The sequence below is a fragment of the Dermacentor variabilis genome, chromosome 8 (genome assembly GCF_050947875.1).
Source record: "Dermacentor variabilis isolate Ectoservices chromosome 8, ASM5094787v1, whole genome shotgun sequence".
Taxonomy (NCBI): domain Eukaryota; kingdom Metazoa; phylum Arthropoda; class Arachnida; order Ixodida; family Ixodidae; genus Dermacentor; species Dermacentor variabilis.
The window spans coordinates 41,717,196-41,734,852 of NC_134575.1; the positions used below are offsets into that span (position 1 = coordinate 41,717,196).

General features: G+C 43.8%; 1 long non-coding RNA gene across 1 annotated transcript; it reads left to right on the plus strand.

Moving 5' to 3' along the window:
• Positions 1 to 1,513: 1,513 nt before the first annotated feature.
• LOC142590129 (uncharacterized) lies at positions 1,514 to 8,594 on the plus strand. The gene is made up of 2 exons (XR_012830044.1): positions 1,514 to 1,951; positions 8,480 to 8,594. It is a non-coding gene; the product is annotated as an uncharacterized LOC142590129 (long non-coding RNA).
• Positions 8,595 to 17,657: the final 9,063 nt, after the last annotated feature.

A 17,657-nucleotide genomic window follows, 5' to 3' on the forward strand; every position in this document is an offset into this window, starting at 1 on the left:
AATGCTATCATTATCAATGCTCCACCAATGAGGCGGAATTGCGACATTATTTTTATGTTCACTTGTGATATACGGAAAGAATTTCGCGCGAATCTCCTGCAGAAGCTATATAAATGTTACGTAAGTATTTGATACTAACCAACTGCTGTTTCCTCCTCGTACGCTGCTGTGTTTGGTATAACTGCGAGAAACACCGTGAAACAATTGTGAAACGGAGAAGCACCGTTGCAAGACCTAAATGTTAACTTATGCCACCATGAGATGACGAAGAACAGGAGAGTAGCAGCAACGTTCGCTCACGTTATAGATAACTCCCAGAGGATGAGGGCATGGGATGAAATGACGAGGGAGATTAAGTAAACGAAGCAAATATATACAGCATGCATTATGCAGACTGTATCCTCTTTAGTTCTTCTAGTTACTTTGTTTCTTCATCTTTTGATTGTATGATGGTACGTTTGATAGAGAGAACATTTATTCGACAAGGTGGGAAAACTTTCCCTTGCGGTGGAGCCCTTACTTCGAATGATGCGGCTGCTTCGTGGAAGATGTGTACTGGCCGATGCTTGCTCTAGTAAGTGTCGTATCTGAATGGTGTCACTTTTGCCAGGCTTCAGTAGGTAGACGCGGTCGATGACGTTGCCTCCTCTCGTTGCGGACTGTCATCAACCGCGATCAACTGTACCCCGGCGCCGGCTCTGTGTGGTACGGCCACGCGGGCCCTACCCTGAAATCAGTCTGCGATGAGGACAAAATGCCCCGAGTATTGAACACTTCTTGAGCACTGTGTTCTCACGCTTAGTTCGCCATGAAGCGAGCGGCAATGCGAGGAGTAATTCGCTCACTGCTACGCGACCTACCTATATTGAAAACGATTATCTCCCGTGACGGACGGACGGACGGGGTTCCTCGTTGGGTAGGCATAGAAATGCCTACCCTTGAATGCAGTACGGCATTTACAAACAAGCGCAGAGCAATGATATCACAGAGCATGGAGGTGTTTTGCAATATGAGTTTCGGTGAGGGAAAGCGAGAAAAGATATTGAATTGAATTCGTGGGTGTTAGGTTCAAAAGCCATGATTTGATTATGAGGCACGCCGGTGTGGCGGACATGGGATTATTTTGACCACCGGCCGCTTCCGCTCACGCGATTCTCCAGACGGCACAATATGGCTGTTTAGCTCAATTTAGGCCAGTGGCGTGAGGCAAAACCGAACGTAGGCTTTTCGAACGCGCACAAGATAGCGGCGCAGGGGATCTCTAACGTGCTCTCAATGCACGGACATGGGACACAGGCGTTTTTGCACGAGCATAGGTATCGAACAAAGGCTGCGAAAATAACTAAAATGCACACTCGTGCTTCATATTGTTGAGTCAGAAGGGTATAGGCGTTGACAGCGTATATTTTAAGGGCTATGAATAAGGCTTGCAAGCCATAAAGCAGACTTGTGTTTTTATTGCGGCGTGCAGCTTCAACAATGGAGCTCAGAAGGGCATTGTTACACTCGCACATATCCTCATCTCCTGAACATGCCGCTACTTCAAAATCTCGGGGTGACTTGTTCTTGAAAGAAAACGCATTGTTCAAAGTGTCATCAAAATTATTTATCTGTAAGCCCGCCCGTAGCAGCTTACCTATCGAAAACACGACAGCAACCCATTTCTAAAGAACATTTATTCTTAGAAGTTCATAGTCCCAAATTCAATATAAATGTCTGTGAGTAGCAGTTCAAGCTTCGACGCATCTGTAGTTGGAGGCTGTAAAGATGGTTTGCAATCGGCTTCTTTCCGTCGCTCTAGCCATATTTTGTCTTTTGTTCCCTTTACAGCTGGATGGTCCGAAATGTGCTCATGCAGTTTTTCACTCGCCGTGTATGTATCCTCGAGGAGTGTTTAATCGTACAACAAGGCGTCCTCCTACAACCAAAACTACTAGACGCTCAACTACACGTAAGCATTTTTATTGCGATTAGTATTCGTATGATACTTCACACACTTTTTAATGCCATCTTTAATGGGATTAGCATTCGTATGATGCTTGACAGACTTTCAGCGGGCTAGCCATCCTTGTCTGTTACTGTTTTCTAGAGTAGTTGGCTTTCTGCGCAGTCCGTGGTATATTACGTAGCAGATGGAGCTTCTGTACCGAGGATAATAGGGCTCCAACCCAACCGTCGGGCAAACTTGGCCAATAGAGTGTGAAACACTGCTTATGTGACACGCCTCATTAAATTCTTTCCCAAAAACTTGAGTCACGGTGTATGTTCCGTTCATCAGTGAATCTTTTTCACGCCAAAACTGCGTCGGCGGGTATGTGGCACTCATTACTGGACCACTTTCGCGCCAAGTTGGGACACTGCGCATGCGCCACTTGGCATGTGGCGCGCTTCAATGAACCTCGCCAAATCAATTTATCCGTTGCTGGGCGGAATCGAAAAGCGCGTCCTGTATGCTCAGACATGCTTGACTAAACACACATTCACACTCGCGCCGCGGGCCAAGTTCCTGGCGACGCCTCTAGATGGCAGAACGTGCCCGGGTAAAAAGCAAGAGAGAGCAACATGGCGGCTTCCACACTTCATGCGCGACACAATGCGATGCTGACAGTACAGTGATCCCTGCATTCCTTCAATGCTAATTGCGTTAACGTCTACATTCGCCGCGACATCGGCTCTGCGGGAGTTTACTCACGCTTTAAATCGTACACTGCTGCTGTGGATTTGTGAGTGATTTCCATAATCACCTCCGGAACCTATCGTGTGGTAATAATAAGATCACGATCTTTAGATACTTCACGCACTTTACGGTGGTTGCCTGACTTTGTCTCTCTATATGTCGAATGGTTCTCCCGCAACTTGTGTCACCGAGTAGTTCCTGGCGTATTACGTAGAGAAAGGCCAAGTGTCGGCATTAGAGAGTACGACACTCGATATTAGGCCTATTGTCGCAGCGGATGCTACTGACTGCTCTATTTCCATGCTTCAGAAGCCCTCAAACGCGCATGGCGTCGGTGTTGTCGAAGGGCTGTCCAATCAAGCACTGCTAGGCTTTGCGGCCACAAACCGGGTCAGTAGTAGTGAGCGTTTATTGTATGAAGGGGATTGAAGAATAACTAGGTGGGACCCTTAGCCCTGGCTTCCACTGGCCTTAGCGGCTCGCCGGGCTTGGTCGAGGAGGGCCAGTTTTTTTCGTTATCACCAACGCTTTGTCGTCAATTAGACGTTCCGAATCGTTGTTTGTGCTTGTTCTTTTTGGAACGAATGCTGTTCGGTATGTCGTATGCGTGATTCCTAATAACGTACGAACTTTTCGCTTAAATTTTCTGCTTGCTTGAAGCCTGCCTAACCTCCGTCACGGGCCGGCTCGGTATTGCACAACCTCCTATATCGGCAGACATTTTTGCCCCTGCACGGGGACACGAAAAAATGCCGACGAACGAGTGCATAACAGCTTCGCTGTCAAAAAAATAGAGGCTGCACTTTCGCCTGAAAGGGGAAGCAGTATTATCCCCCTTCAGTCACGAGTAACGACCGACCGTTTATAAATGTGTGAAGTTTACGTGATTTCTAGCCAAGGTGCTCGCGACTCCATAGAAAGCAAGTCAAGGTGGGATGGCAATGACTTATGACAGTCCCATCATAATTAATTGGTTGTTAAACAGTCATTTGCAGTGCAGTCAGTCATACTACGTTTCTTCATTAAAAATATTGAATTACCCACTCAAATTACATGCACATGCTAATTATTGGGTCCATGCATTACAACAAGAAAAGCTCTTTCGCAATTGCGACAGATGTCCCGTCAAACACGGCAGTGCCTTCACCAAAATGGTGGTCTGAAACAAAACATTTCACTCAGAAGTGAAATGATTGTACCTTAGGAAAGCAGAATGTTCAATTTACTCAAAGCCTAATGTTCTTTGTATATTGCTTGCAACCATTGAACATTACTAAGTGGCGTCCACAAACGTGTGCCCCATGACTGAAAGGATTAATAACTATTGCACAGTGAAGAAACATCATGTCACCTAGAAGAATTCTTGACTGAAGTGACGGCCCCATGTGAGTATTTCATCATCATCATCAGCCAATATTATGCCCATTGTAGGACGAAGGCCTCTCTCCCTGCGATCTCCAATTACCCCTGTCCTGCGCCAACCGATTCCAAGTAGCGCCTGCGAATTTCTTAATTTCTTCACCCCATCCAGACTTCTGCCATCCTCGACTGCGCGTCCCTTATCTTGGCGCCCATTCTATAACCCTAATGGCCCACCGGTTATCTAACCTACGCATGACATGACCTGCCCAGCTCCATTTCTTTCTCTTAATGTCAATTGCAATATCCCCTATCACTCTTTGCTCTCTGATTCACACCGCTCTCTTCCTGCCTCTTAAATTAAATTAAGGGATTTTACATGCCAAAACAACTTTCTGATTATGAGGCACGCCGTAGTGGGGGACTCAGGAAATTCAGACCACCTGGGGTTCCTTACCGTGCGCCTAACTCTAAGTACACGCGTGTTTTCGCATTTCGCCTCCATCGAAATGCGGCCGCCGTAGCCGGGATTCAATTTCCCGTCTCTTAACGTTACACCTAACATTATTCGTTTCATCGCTCTTTGCGTGGTCTTTAACTTGTTTTCGAGCTTCTTTGTAAGTCTTGAAGTTCCTGTATATGCTAACATATACAGGAACCATAAGTTAGCACCGGTTCGATGCACTGTTTGTACATCTACCTGTTTAATGATAGTGGTAAGCTTCCAGTCCGGATCTGACAATGTCCGCCGTATGCGCTCTAACCCAGTTTTATTCTTCTCTGTATTTCCTTCTCATGATGAGGGTCCTGTGTAAGTTACTGACTTAGGTAAACATACTCCTTCAAAGACTCTAGAGGCTGACTGGCGATCCTGAACTCTTGTTCCCTTGCCCGGCTATTCATCATTACCTTTGTCTTCTGCATAATAATCTTCAACCACACTCTTACACTCTCTCTGTTAAGGTCCTCAATCATTCGACGTAACTCGTCCCTAGTGTTGCTAAAAAGGACAACGTCATCTCCAAATCGAAGATTGCTGAGATATTCACATTTGATCCTCACTCCTAAGCCTTCGCATTTTAATAGTTTGAATACTTCCAAACACGCAGTGAATAGCATTGGAGCGTCTCCTTCTCTGACCTCTTTCTTTATAGGTATCTTCCTACTTTTCTTCTGGAGAATTAAAGGAGCTGTGAAATCTCAGTAGTAATTTTCCAAGATATCCACGTGACCGTCTTGTACTCCTTCATTACGTTATGTCTCTATGACGGCTGCTCTCTCTGGTGAATCAAATTCCTTTTCGTAATCTATAAAAGCCATATAAAGAGGCTGGTTGTACTCTGTAGATTTCTCGATTACATGATTGATGACATGGATGTCATCCATTGTAGCGTATCCCTTCCTGAAGCCCGCCTGTTCTCTTGGTTGACTGAAATCCAGAGTTGCTCTTGTTTTATTAGAGATTATCTTGGTGAGTATTTTATATAATACTGGAAGTAAGCAACTGGGCCTACAATATTTCACATTTTCATCGTCTCACTTTTTGTGGATTTGTATAATGTTGCCATTCTTCTAGCTCTCTGATACCCTTGTAATCGATATGCAGTTCGTGTAAAGGGCCACCAGTTTTTCAAGCATTATACCTCCAACATCTTTGATTAAATTGACTGGTATTGCATCTTCAGCCGAGTTCCCCCCCTTTCATGCCTTGCAAGGCCCTTCTAACATCATTGCTACTTATAGAAGGAGCCCCTGTAACCTGTTGATTACTACTCCGAATGGTGGGATCCTGGCTGCTTTGGGTACAGTACACGTTAGTATAGAATTCTTCCGCTGCTTTTACTACATCTTCGAGATTGCAGATCATATTACCCTGCTTCCTTCCAGTGCATAAATCTTGTTTTGTCCTATGCCAAGTTTCCTTCTCACTGATAGCACACTGCATCCATTTCTCACTGCTTCCTCAGTCTTTGTCACGCTATAATTTCGAATATCCCTCCTTTTCTCCTTGTTGATCAGTTTTGACAGATCCGCGAATTGTATCTGATCTCTTGAGTTGGACACTTTCATTTTTTGTCGTTTCTTTATTGGGTCATTTGTTACTAGGGAGAGCTTACCTACCGCTTGCCTTGCTGCCTTAACTCCCACTTTAATTGCTGCTTTTAAAGTCAGCCTAGTTACGGTTACATTCATTGCAGCTATGTCACTGTCATCTCTCTGTTCTAAAGTTGCAGGTTTGTTTGCAAGTGCCAACCTGAATTAGTCTGCTTTTACCCATAGTGCGTCTAGGTTGACCTGTTTCTTCTTTACAAATTTTACTCTTTCTTTCTTCAAATTGAGGTGAATCATAGCCCTCATTAACCTATGATCTTTGCACTTCACCCTACCTAACACTTCTACATCCTCCACTATGCTGGGATTGGCAGAAAGTGTGAAATCAATTCCATTTCTCGTTTCACCATTAGGGTTTTTCCAGGTCCACTTCTTCCAACGCTTCCTGAAGGAGGTGTTAATTACTCGCAGCTTATTCCTTTCCGCGAATTCTACCAACATCTCTCCTGGAGTGTTGCTAGAATCCACGCGTTGTTGCCGATTGCTTTTGCCCACTGTTGGATTAATGTCCCCCATTACTGCGGCATACTGAGTTTACACTTTTCGCATCACTAACTTAACATCTTCATAAAACCGTTCTATTTCTCATTGTCGGGACTGGAGGCTAGAGCGTAGATTTGTACTACATTTATTCTACACCTGCTATTCAGCTTTATTACTACGGCTTCCCTTTCATTAATGCTGTAAAAATTGTCAAGGTTGCCCGCTATTTCATTATGGATTAGGATTCTACTCCGAACTTCTTACCTGGTAGACCTCTAAAGCAAAGGGCGTGGCCATTTGCCAGTACTCTATAACCCTGATCAGTTCTTCTAACCTGAGTAGCCAATTATATCCCAAACAATGCCTGATAGTTCCTCAAGGAGTCCTGCTAGGCTCGCTTGACTCGAGAGACTTCATGTGTTGAATGTTGCACGGGTCAGTTTCCATTGACGACTTGTCCGGGTCCAGAGATTCTTAACATCCTTTGCTGCGTCACAGGCCTGATCACCGCCTTGGGCAGTTGCTCCGCAGCTGGTGGGGACTGAGGGCCATTGGTTAATCGAATGAGTGATTTGGGAGGGAGTGGCTGAATACTGCAGCATGGAGGCCAATTCCTGTTCTGGTGATGGAGTGTCTTGTTAAATCTTAATGGGTCTTCCTAGCTTGTTTGTACCTGAATTACTATAGCACCACTTGATCTCGGCGTTTTTCCGGTGTCAGGAGACACTCTAAGCTTGGAGATGCGTACTGGAGGAAGTGAATTCAAGCTTCCCACCTTCAGATAAAAAAAAATACCAGGATTCCAACTTCTGATAATGGTAACCAAGCATCAAAGCTAGCTCAGTCAGATAACCCTGCAAGCCGTCAGGCCACCTTATGTCGGAGAATTCCAGCCCAGAGGATCCTAGATGCCTGAAAACATTCTTGAATTATCCGCGATATGGCACAGTAGTGGCACAACATAGTATTTCTCAATGGTTCTAACATCGTGGTTTCGAAATCTCCCATACGCATGCGGCCATGAAATACCACCTTTAGCTACGGAGCGGTATCAGTAATGGTAGAGCGGAGAATCGAGACCTTGCCGTGGCCACATTTGTCTAGTTTAACGAACAAGGCGTTATTTGTGTGCCGTTTTTCTGACCCAGCTTTCTGAAGAAGGCGGGGTCGCACAATGGGCCAATTGATACTTTCCCATGAACAGCCGATAAAAATTTGCCTTACCTCCACTCCTACTGGGCTTGAGAGTCTTTGTGTCGATGATGACAGCGTAAGAGCCCATGAGCATCGAGCAACAGTTAGTGCCACTCACCAGAGCCTCTTTCAGCTACTAGGTTGTTATCACAATAAGAGTGACGTGTCAAATAGGCGAACACAACATAAATCAATGTGGCAAATTCATACACGTGTACATTCCCCTATTACTTCCGAGTGCGAAGACGAACTACTCAGAAAAGAGAAAGTGAAGGTGACAAATTTGACGGGAAAACAGGGCAACTTCAGAAGGACGGCCTTTCGACCTGTTTCATCTTTACATTATTGACGAATATTCTTTACTTCAAACTCGCGTCCCAAACGAGGCGTGCCTCTTTATTGAATTTAACTAGTGTTCTGCATCATGGAATTTATTGTCTTATATTTTCGTGCTGGCCAACGAGAGAAACTTTGGACATTCTAGCTTTTCTTTAATTATTTCATCAGATTTCACTAATTTGCTGATAAAATGGATACATAACTTACCCCATGACGAAATGTGCTTGTGATTGCTCATTGTATTCAATGGTTATTTTTCTCACTATGGAAGGATTGAACAAAATGTTGACAAACAGCGCCTTTTTTTTTTTGTAGCCTCAAGATTTGGAAAAAGCCTGCGGGGATGAGAAGACCGAAGTTCTTCAAGACATTTCCTGCGGAATGTTGCGCAATACGGTTGCAGTGCAAAACAAGGAATATATCAAACATTCTCGTGGCGTTTACACCTTTATAGGCTGCATAATTTTTGCCTTTAATGTACCACAGGTTAAGCGTTTGTATCCGATGTCTCAAATTGAGGACATCGTTTATCTAAAACATTTCTATTGATGTCCAAAATATACAGGCGTGTAAGTATTTCGTGCAGGTGATGCCCCCCCCCCCCCCCCATCGCACGATCATTCCCTATTCTCTTCCTGAGGAATCTAATTCCTCCAGCCTGGGTTCCGTCTCCACTTAACACATCAATCATCTAGACCAGTGAGGAACGTTCTGGCAGGTAAAAAACAGTCATGGACGGATAGGCTTGGAAAAGTTAGCAAGCCGGGAATAAAAGTTGTCGCCAAGATGCGCTCAGGGTGCGAATAATGTGGTAATGCACTTGGGAATATGCAAATAGAACAGCGCTTTGACTTGCCTATCTTGTCGTCTCTCCTATCCTGTGCCATATACAGGGTGTGCCACCTAAATTTTGGCAGAGATTGCAGATATGTGAATCCCACGTAGTTGAACAGAACAAAGGTAATGTTTTATGCTGTCGCTTGGAGATAGTCAAATTATCTTTTAATCCCGCCTAGTTAGATTATTATTCTTAACAATTATTCAACTTCTCAAATGTTAGATGAAAAGTGTCTACGAGGAAATTATAGAGCGACGTGAAAAACTCCCGATATAGCTTTCGGCTGCTCGGTAAGTGCAGCATAAAAGTGTTTTTTCCAAGGGTGAAAAAAGGCCGCAAGCGCACTTAGAATGTTCCCACGACTGGCTACTCGAGGCATTTTTGGTGTACTCGTGGGCTTCTTTCAAATTGAGAAAAACATTCTTATTTAGCATATATCGAGCAACAGATAACTGCATCGGGAGTTTTTTCATATTGCTCTACAATTTTCTCATTTACACTGTTCATGTAATAATATTTGAGACATTGAAAAATTAATTAAGAATAATTATCTAATTAGGCCGAAGAAAAAAATAATTTGACTAACCCCATGCGCCGATAAAGAATACTACCTTTTGTTCTGTCCAGCTACGTGGCATTCGCATATATTCAAACTCTGGCTAAAGTTATCTGGGGCGCCCTGTATATCATTGAACTCATTGCAGCAGCGCGAGTAAAAAAATGTATTGACGGCACTGTGGCGCACGTTTAAATCAAAGACACGCTAAAACACTCAACAAGAACAGCTTGTATGAAGTGGAAGCATAACGTGGATTTAATGAAAGCAATAGGCCGAAAGAATAGAACGCTGGGCTTGCTCGTAACACGCGAATTAGGGTACAACCCGAAATACACAGATTAGGCAGTCATTTGTTCAGAGTCAGCGGTGTGTGCATCGACGTCTATTCCTTCTGTCTACGTCACTCTACTCCAACAGACTATAGACCAATAAAGGTAAATTCCACAGATGAATGTGGCAAGGAATAATGGTGCGACCGCTTACCTATGGGGACGCTGTTCTTAGCTTAAAATCAAGCTATCTCTATGGGGTGAAACGTTACCAAAGGGTGACGGGATTATTGGCAATAGGTCAACAGGATAAAACCACAAATGAGGCACTGCAGAGGGACCTGGGTTGGTCCTCTACTGAAGCAAGAGAAGCACAGGTCACATGATGGAACTCGTATGAACAGGGAAGGTAAAAAACTTTCAGCCAGAGTGAAAAGTGCGTATCTCAAATGCACGAACGTGGAACGGAGAAATACTTCAAGAAAGCTGACAACCGTGCATGAAGTATTTGGAAGCAAAAGTAGCCAAACCATTGTCTTAAATTACACTGCCTCAGCCAATCCTAATCAGTGGCTCTTTAAGCAGCTCGACTGCAACGCACGCCTTTCCTTTACCTGGCAAACGATGTCATAGAACCTAAAGAAAGTGCACGCATGCTATGCTCAACGTTGACTTTCACTTTAATACAACGGGTCAGTAAATGATTATTTTTTCTCTGTGCGCCTTGAAGTGGTAAATTAAGGGTACCGGTTAGATAACGTAAATAGTGACGTGCAAAATTTGTGGTTCACCATCACGTCAGGTGATTCAGTAAGAAAAAAACTCCCACATATACGTCTCTGCTTATTTCCCTGCGGGAAAGGACGGGAATAAAAAATACGACAGAGCCCTTCTCACAATGACTGTCTATGGCAACGCCATTATCATTCAAGCAACGGGACACACGGTTTTGCTAAAGTCACTTTCATTTATACTGTGTAGTGATCCTTATGAGTCTTTCATTGCTTCGGCTACAGGCGACATACACTGTCTTTGGTATGTCCCACGATGGTACACTGTCTTCGGTACATTGTCTTGCTTTCCAAGGTCACCCATGAACATGACAGCATGTCGCGATTGTTGACGAGAACGCAGGAACAACAATGGAATGGTGAAGAAGGAATATCACTTATGAAACGAGAAAGGCGGTATGACGAGTGTGGCTCGACAACATTGACATGATGATTCTGAAATGGCCACGACGCAATCACGATAACAGAGTAACAACTATGGAATGAGGACCATGGGATGGCGACGAGTGTATTATGACAACTTGATGACGAAGCTGGAAGGACCGGGACAGTAAAAGTCCCAATGTAAGGTAGTGCCTGCCTGCACGACGGCGTAATTACCACGAGAGCATGAGAATCACAGCTTACTCACAATTGAGTGATGATTGCATGAATACGCTAAGACGATGAAAAGAAATGACGCCTGTGGAACGACAAGGGCAGTGTTATGACAACTGACACGACGGCAATGGAATCATGTTTCTGAAGAGACACCGATGGTAGAGCGACAGCGTGAAGGCGACAGCATGTATACAATTCTAAGATGACGACTCTATGGTCATGACGACTTGACTAGAGTGGGATCACGGACGGTGACGATACAACGACCACAATGGCATCACGCCGATGGTTTGACAACGAATTCAATGCGATTGCGGTATGAGGACGAAGCCATATGACAACAATATGAAGACAATGGGACGGTGACGCATGTATAGCGACGATGGCGTCGCGTTTACGATATGACAACTGCATGACGAGAGTTCGATCATGAAGCTGAAGTGACGGCAATAGAGATATCAAGACGGTTTAACGATGGCATGGCAATAAACACCGGACATATGTATGATGACAATGTGGCCACAACGGCATCATGACAGCGACATGACAACGAATGCATGAGAGCGACATCCTGAATTCGACGCGATAACAATGGCGTAAAGGCGATGAAATCACTATTGATTGTCGACAGCGCCATTTTGGTAAAATGACGGAGAATGAACAGTTTCAATCAAACAACGGAGGAAGTTTGATGACGATGGCCTAACAACGATGGTATTATATTTACGATGGTATTACGATGGTACATTTCTGAAGTGAAAGACCATGCTAAAGAGATGACAGTAATGGCACGACGACAATTCCTTCAAGGCAACTGTCTGATGGTAATGGCACGACAATTACGACATGACGAGAGGAGATGACGAAGTTATAATGAACAAGAGGGGGGAACATTGGGCCAGTTGGTCCGACATGTATAAAGAGGAAAAGAACCGCGACTTAAGACGGCATGTGACGAAGGAGTAGACAAGACGAGCGGTATGCGATGCATGAATGGCCATGTATGAATGACCACAACGGCATCGCGACGGCAGTATGACAGCAAATGCATGACGGCGACGTAATGAGGATAACTCAATAACGACGACAAAATAATGATATTTTGAAGCCAAGGTAGCGACCACGATTGCATAAAGACCAAAGCGTGATGACTGCTGTATCACGAAGACTGCAAGCAGCGTAATTTGCTGTCATGCTCCGTTCATTTGTTGTCTCTAGTTAAGTAGTACTCCACCCCCTTGAAAAATGAATACAAAGAGTCGCAACCGTTTGCAAGAAATTTCACGGCAAAAATTAAAGTGGTGCACAACGTAAATTATGCACAAAAAGCGACCCCAAGCATATTTTCCCATGTAGTTGGCCCCCATATTGAAAATCATTCCAAATAAAGTTCTGGGCTGCACAATGAGCAACGACCGGTGTATATCTGCGGGCTCTAAAACACACGAAAGAGAAGGTAGGCCTCCTCGGACCATGCTGCTGGCGTTTCTGTGGTAGAAGTTGTGTGAGGCAGGTATGTATGGCAGGTATGTATGGTATATGTTTAAAACCGTTCTAATGAAGGGCCACACTTTCTGCGTTCAGCATGGTAGCTCTTTCTTTCGCGCTTTCTTCGGCTGGAAAGAAATTGTGTGCACGGTTCGATTTGGCCCTTAGAGATGATTTATCGTGCAAAAATAAAAAAAAACACCGGCAGACAGAGCTCTCATGAGAGATAAATCGGGCGCCAGATGCTATGCCACGCGACAGGCTTCTTTGAATAATAAAGGTCACCACCATCCAGAATGACTTCCAATAAACGAACACCATAAATTACAGCCGCTACAGAAATTCAGCCGTCAACGGTATTGCGGGTAAATGGCACCGAAGCTTCCACTCTAAACTCTGGCATTTTGTTTTTAATTAATGCGAGCCACATTGGTTTATACGAAGCACCTGTTATTGCACACGCCTCCTAATTGTGCACTTCCATGATCATGGTATTACACCATTCGAGAACGCAAAATGGTGAGCCCACATCAATCCGCTTGAAATGCAGTGTATTAGTCCACCTTCGGCGCAGATCAATGACCTCTGAGTGAGCAATTCTACACAAGTAAAAAAAAAATTCCCGTTGTTAGGGATAATACCCCGTCTCTGTCTCCCCATATTATATATATATATATATATATATATATATATATATATATATATATATATATATATATTGGTTAACACCCCCTTTCTTCTCGTTTATTACATAACGAAGGTCTCGAATCCGGCAACACTGATGCCTTCAGGTAGCATGTGTGGGTTTATTGACCATTTGCCTTCACCCAAAAAGATCACGTTCTCGTGACGCCTGCGGCAGAAAAGGACGTTCCACGTCAGCCGCCAAGGTCTGTGAGTGGTGGCGCTGGCTAACACTCCCAGGGTTCTTCTAGGACACATAAATACGCAAGAAAGTGGTTAGGGAAACGGCGCCGCGGTAGCTCAATTGTTAGAGCATCGAACGCGGAATGCGGAGGTTGTGGGTGCGGTTCCCACCTACAGCAAGTTGTTTTTTCATCCACTTTAATTTCTATTAATTTATCCTTTCTTTATTTCATTCCTTCAGGACAAGTAATCTCACCTATGTTGTCCTTGGCGTCAGTGTTTGTTGGATTCTAAAGATATGACTATATATACAATAGTCTAACAATAATAATAGCCTAACAGAACCTTATGACGCACTATATGACTAGGTGATCATGTCTTTTTGTGTTCTTTCCTCTGGTGCTACCATGTTATTTTTCTTGTTGTTGTTCTCCTTTTGTGTAAAACATATTCTGTAAATTTATTGCCCATCCTGCTTGCACCAGATTCGTCTGCAGTATGTAATAAATAAATAAATAAATAAATAAATAAATAATCACGTCTCTTAGCTATATTTAGCAAACATAGACGTATTTATCAATCACACATCGTTATTCATGGGGGCCCGCAAAACTTTCTTAATTTGCATTGCTTTCTCGAAAATATATAAAACTTCAAGATGATGCAGATACAAAAGCAAGGAGTGCCTAACAGAGGTGACTAATCTAGCCCAGTAGCAGCAGTGCGGCGCACAGAAAAGAGAGCACAATGCCTACAAACAAATATAGCTAATTAAACAATTAATTTTACTCGGTGTTTAATTCTGTAGCGCGAACGTATCGCTAGATAAAGTAATATTATTGTTCACGTCATACGCAACAAAGTACAGTGGACATGAATTACCTGCGACATTGACGAGAGAAAAGACCGCAGGTGAGCGTGACCGCGATAAATCACGCCCCAATTTCCATCGAAGCTCTTTCTTTCGAGCAGCTGCAATAAAGCTTTAGGTTCCGTTTAGCTATATAGCACACTTTCAAACGTTGTCCGTATATAGTCGCGCTTCAACACGAACAAGAGACAACAACACGTTGAGCAAGACGGCGGTACAGCCTGTTGTGTGGAACTGCCAGAACAAAGACGCCTTCTTCATCTCTATTTCCCCCTTGCCACTACACGGAGTCCGTCAAAGCACTATCCTCATCGTCTTCTACATGTTCACATGGAGCACGCGTCAATATAACTTCCGTTTGAAACCAAGTCTACAAGCAATGTTCTGGATCTCTTGTACTTGGGAATTTCTTAAAATCCAGTAATTCATAAACACACATGCTACTTCGCAAGAATATTGACCATGGTGTGCCCCCTTCCCTCTCATCCAATTATGGCTGGGTTTGGTATCAGTTGACTTCGCAGTTCGCTGAAGGTACCGGGATGAATTCCGCTTTGTTCGTAAAACAAGGGTGCTATAACGTAAAGCTATTCCAAACTTATCTATTTCAATTCTGCAATCAGCCCTCCGCGATTGGACAAAATCTTTTTTGAACCACCCCCACTCACCTGCTTGTCGCGCGAGGCCACGAAAACTGCGATAGCTCCCCATCTGATATGACGTGTACACACTGATTATGTATGATTTGACCGAACAAAAGAGAAATAGTTATTTCTGATTCGACCCTTTTTCGCCATTAATCCTGGAGTATTGGTCGAAAGATTTCGGGCTGCACCCACTTCACCTGCCTGTCACGCGACCTCACTAAACCGCAAAAACTCGCCGCGCCAAAGTAACGTGTGTGCGTTAAAGATGCATTAATATGCCGAACAAAACTGAATTTTCTTCTGAATAGGCGCAGGCTGCCCCGTTCCGAAAGGAATAAAAGATGGCTGCCACCAATCGCTCAGGCAGTGGCGACTCGCACCTGCCGAAGAGCATGGGCTTATTTGCATATAATAAAACATTTTGCGTGGCTGGGCAACGTTTTTGAGCACTTTCGGCACGTTTACGACCTCATTCTGCCAACTATTCTTTGCTGAGGATCTATTTCAGCGTCATTCTTAAGCTTCCGTTGCATACCGCCACGATTTTCGACCAGCCACCGCAAGCTAAGTAAGGGAAAGCGGACCAATCGCAGACGCCAGCACCACCCTCGTCATCCGGTTATCGATCTTCAGTGCAGTGGCTCGGCCCCATTGAATCTCTCTCCACATGAGCGTGCTGCTCGCCTCTTGTCACCCAATTAGATAAGACAAACCGCTCCGTGCAGGCAATGTTATTAGTTTTTCAAGCACACAAAAGTGAACTCCTATGAACGAGAAGCGCGTTTGATTGATCTGTTCCGACAACCCTGCCGGTCAGCGCCCGATGCTTGCGTCAGCGGTTACGCAAATTTGACGTCAGGGGATTGGAATATAAAACATATTGTAATAGTTTTACGTTATAGGGATCCAGATTCATAAAGTTGCGGGTTGCTTGCAAGCGTAACTTACTGCAAATGTCATAATTAGCCCTCTGGCTTCGAGCTTTGCCTACAATGCGTCTTTTTTCTTTCCCACCTAATATAAACAAAGTGCCTTGTTTACTTCACCGAATGCATCGTTGAAACCAAGTACGAACGTCTCATGGCGCAATAAAATTAGGGGAAGAACGAAGGCTCAGTAATTATGGAATAATATGAACAGCGCCGAAGTAATTATTCGCAGCGCTTGTAATTGGTGCACGGACGTAAAAAATTTGCCACACATTGCACTTAACAAGGCTCCCCTCCCCTTTCCACGAAATATAAACCTGTAGTAACCTACAGCCATGCGGGCTACTGGGAAACATAGTTGATTGCGGGTATAACGCATGCTCTAACACGTGAATAAGAATTTTTACAAACGCCGTATTTGATCCAACCGAATTTAACTGCACAAAGGGAATTTCCATATTGTACCACCAACTGTCGCTAAATTTGCTTTTCGGTGGCGTTTATAGTGTACAGGTGCCAATAGCATGCAGTGGTTACCTCAGCATAGAACCCTGTAAAACGCTATCCAGCGTAATAAGCTGTGCAAATTTAATAAATTGTAAATCAAACTATTTCGCCTTCACGTCCTGCTATCACAGCTTCCTAGATTATAGGGCTGCGACGGCCTAACTGTGCAAGTGACGTCCCTGCTATTTTTGGTTTGTGGCCTAGGCGCCAGGTGGCTATTGTGCGAGAACTGAGAGAGCCGAAAAATCATATCAGACAATGTCGCTTATTATGCTTACCATAGCTTATTCGAAACAATGGTGCTGAAAAGCGCACGGTCGCCGAGCCGTTTTGTTGAATATTTTTTTCAGAAAAACGAAATCAATTGTTCTGCGAAATAATACGCGAGTGCTGATCTATTAAACGTATAACCAAGGTTGTTAGGCATCAGTAAAAAAGTAAAAATGAGTCATGACGCTGTATTCTGGAACAGAGAATGCAAATGTAAAAAAAAAAAGATATATACTGATGAGTCCTATTGACGTCTGTTTACACGTAGCGTACAATAACTAGCAGTATCTTCAAGTTTCTGGGGAAAACATTGTTGTCTTCTGTACCTGCCTTTTCTCGTCTGGCAGAGACGCCCACCGCCTCCTTGCTTCACGCTGTACCGGCCAAGACCATGTCACAGACTACCATCAGCTTCTGTGGCAATTCTACCTTTATGGCGTATCAAAAGTACAATAAAAGGTGTAAAAAACACGTGAAATCCAATTCTTTTTCCAATGCACATGCCATTTTTGAAGCAAATCGACAGTTTTCATTTCTCTTCCTCAATGTGTTAACTTCCTACCCTTCATCCATCACAGCGATGCTTATTTTCTTAAATTTCATATACCAAAACTTTCAAACTACAATTCTGATGAGAAATTAAGCAAAGTTTTGTGAGCCTACTACCTACCCAAGTTCTATGTTTATGATTATCGAGCCCAGATTTTAAAAACTATAATGCTGTCGGAAATTCTATCGTTCAATGTTGCGGTCTTCAATACAAGTGCTAAATTCATTGTGAGCCAAGTGTCACTAGAAAATAGCAGGGCGAATCGTTCACAACCAAAAAGGAATTGAAGCTATAATGCCCTAAAAGC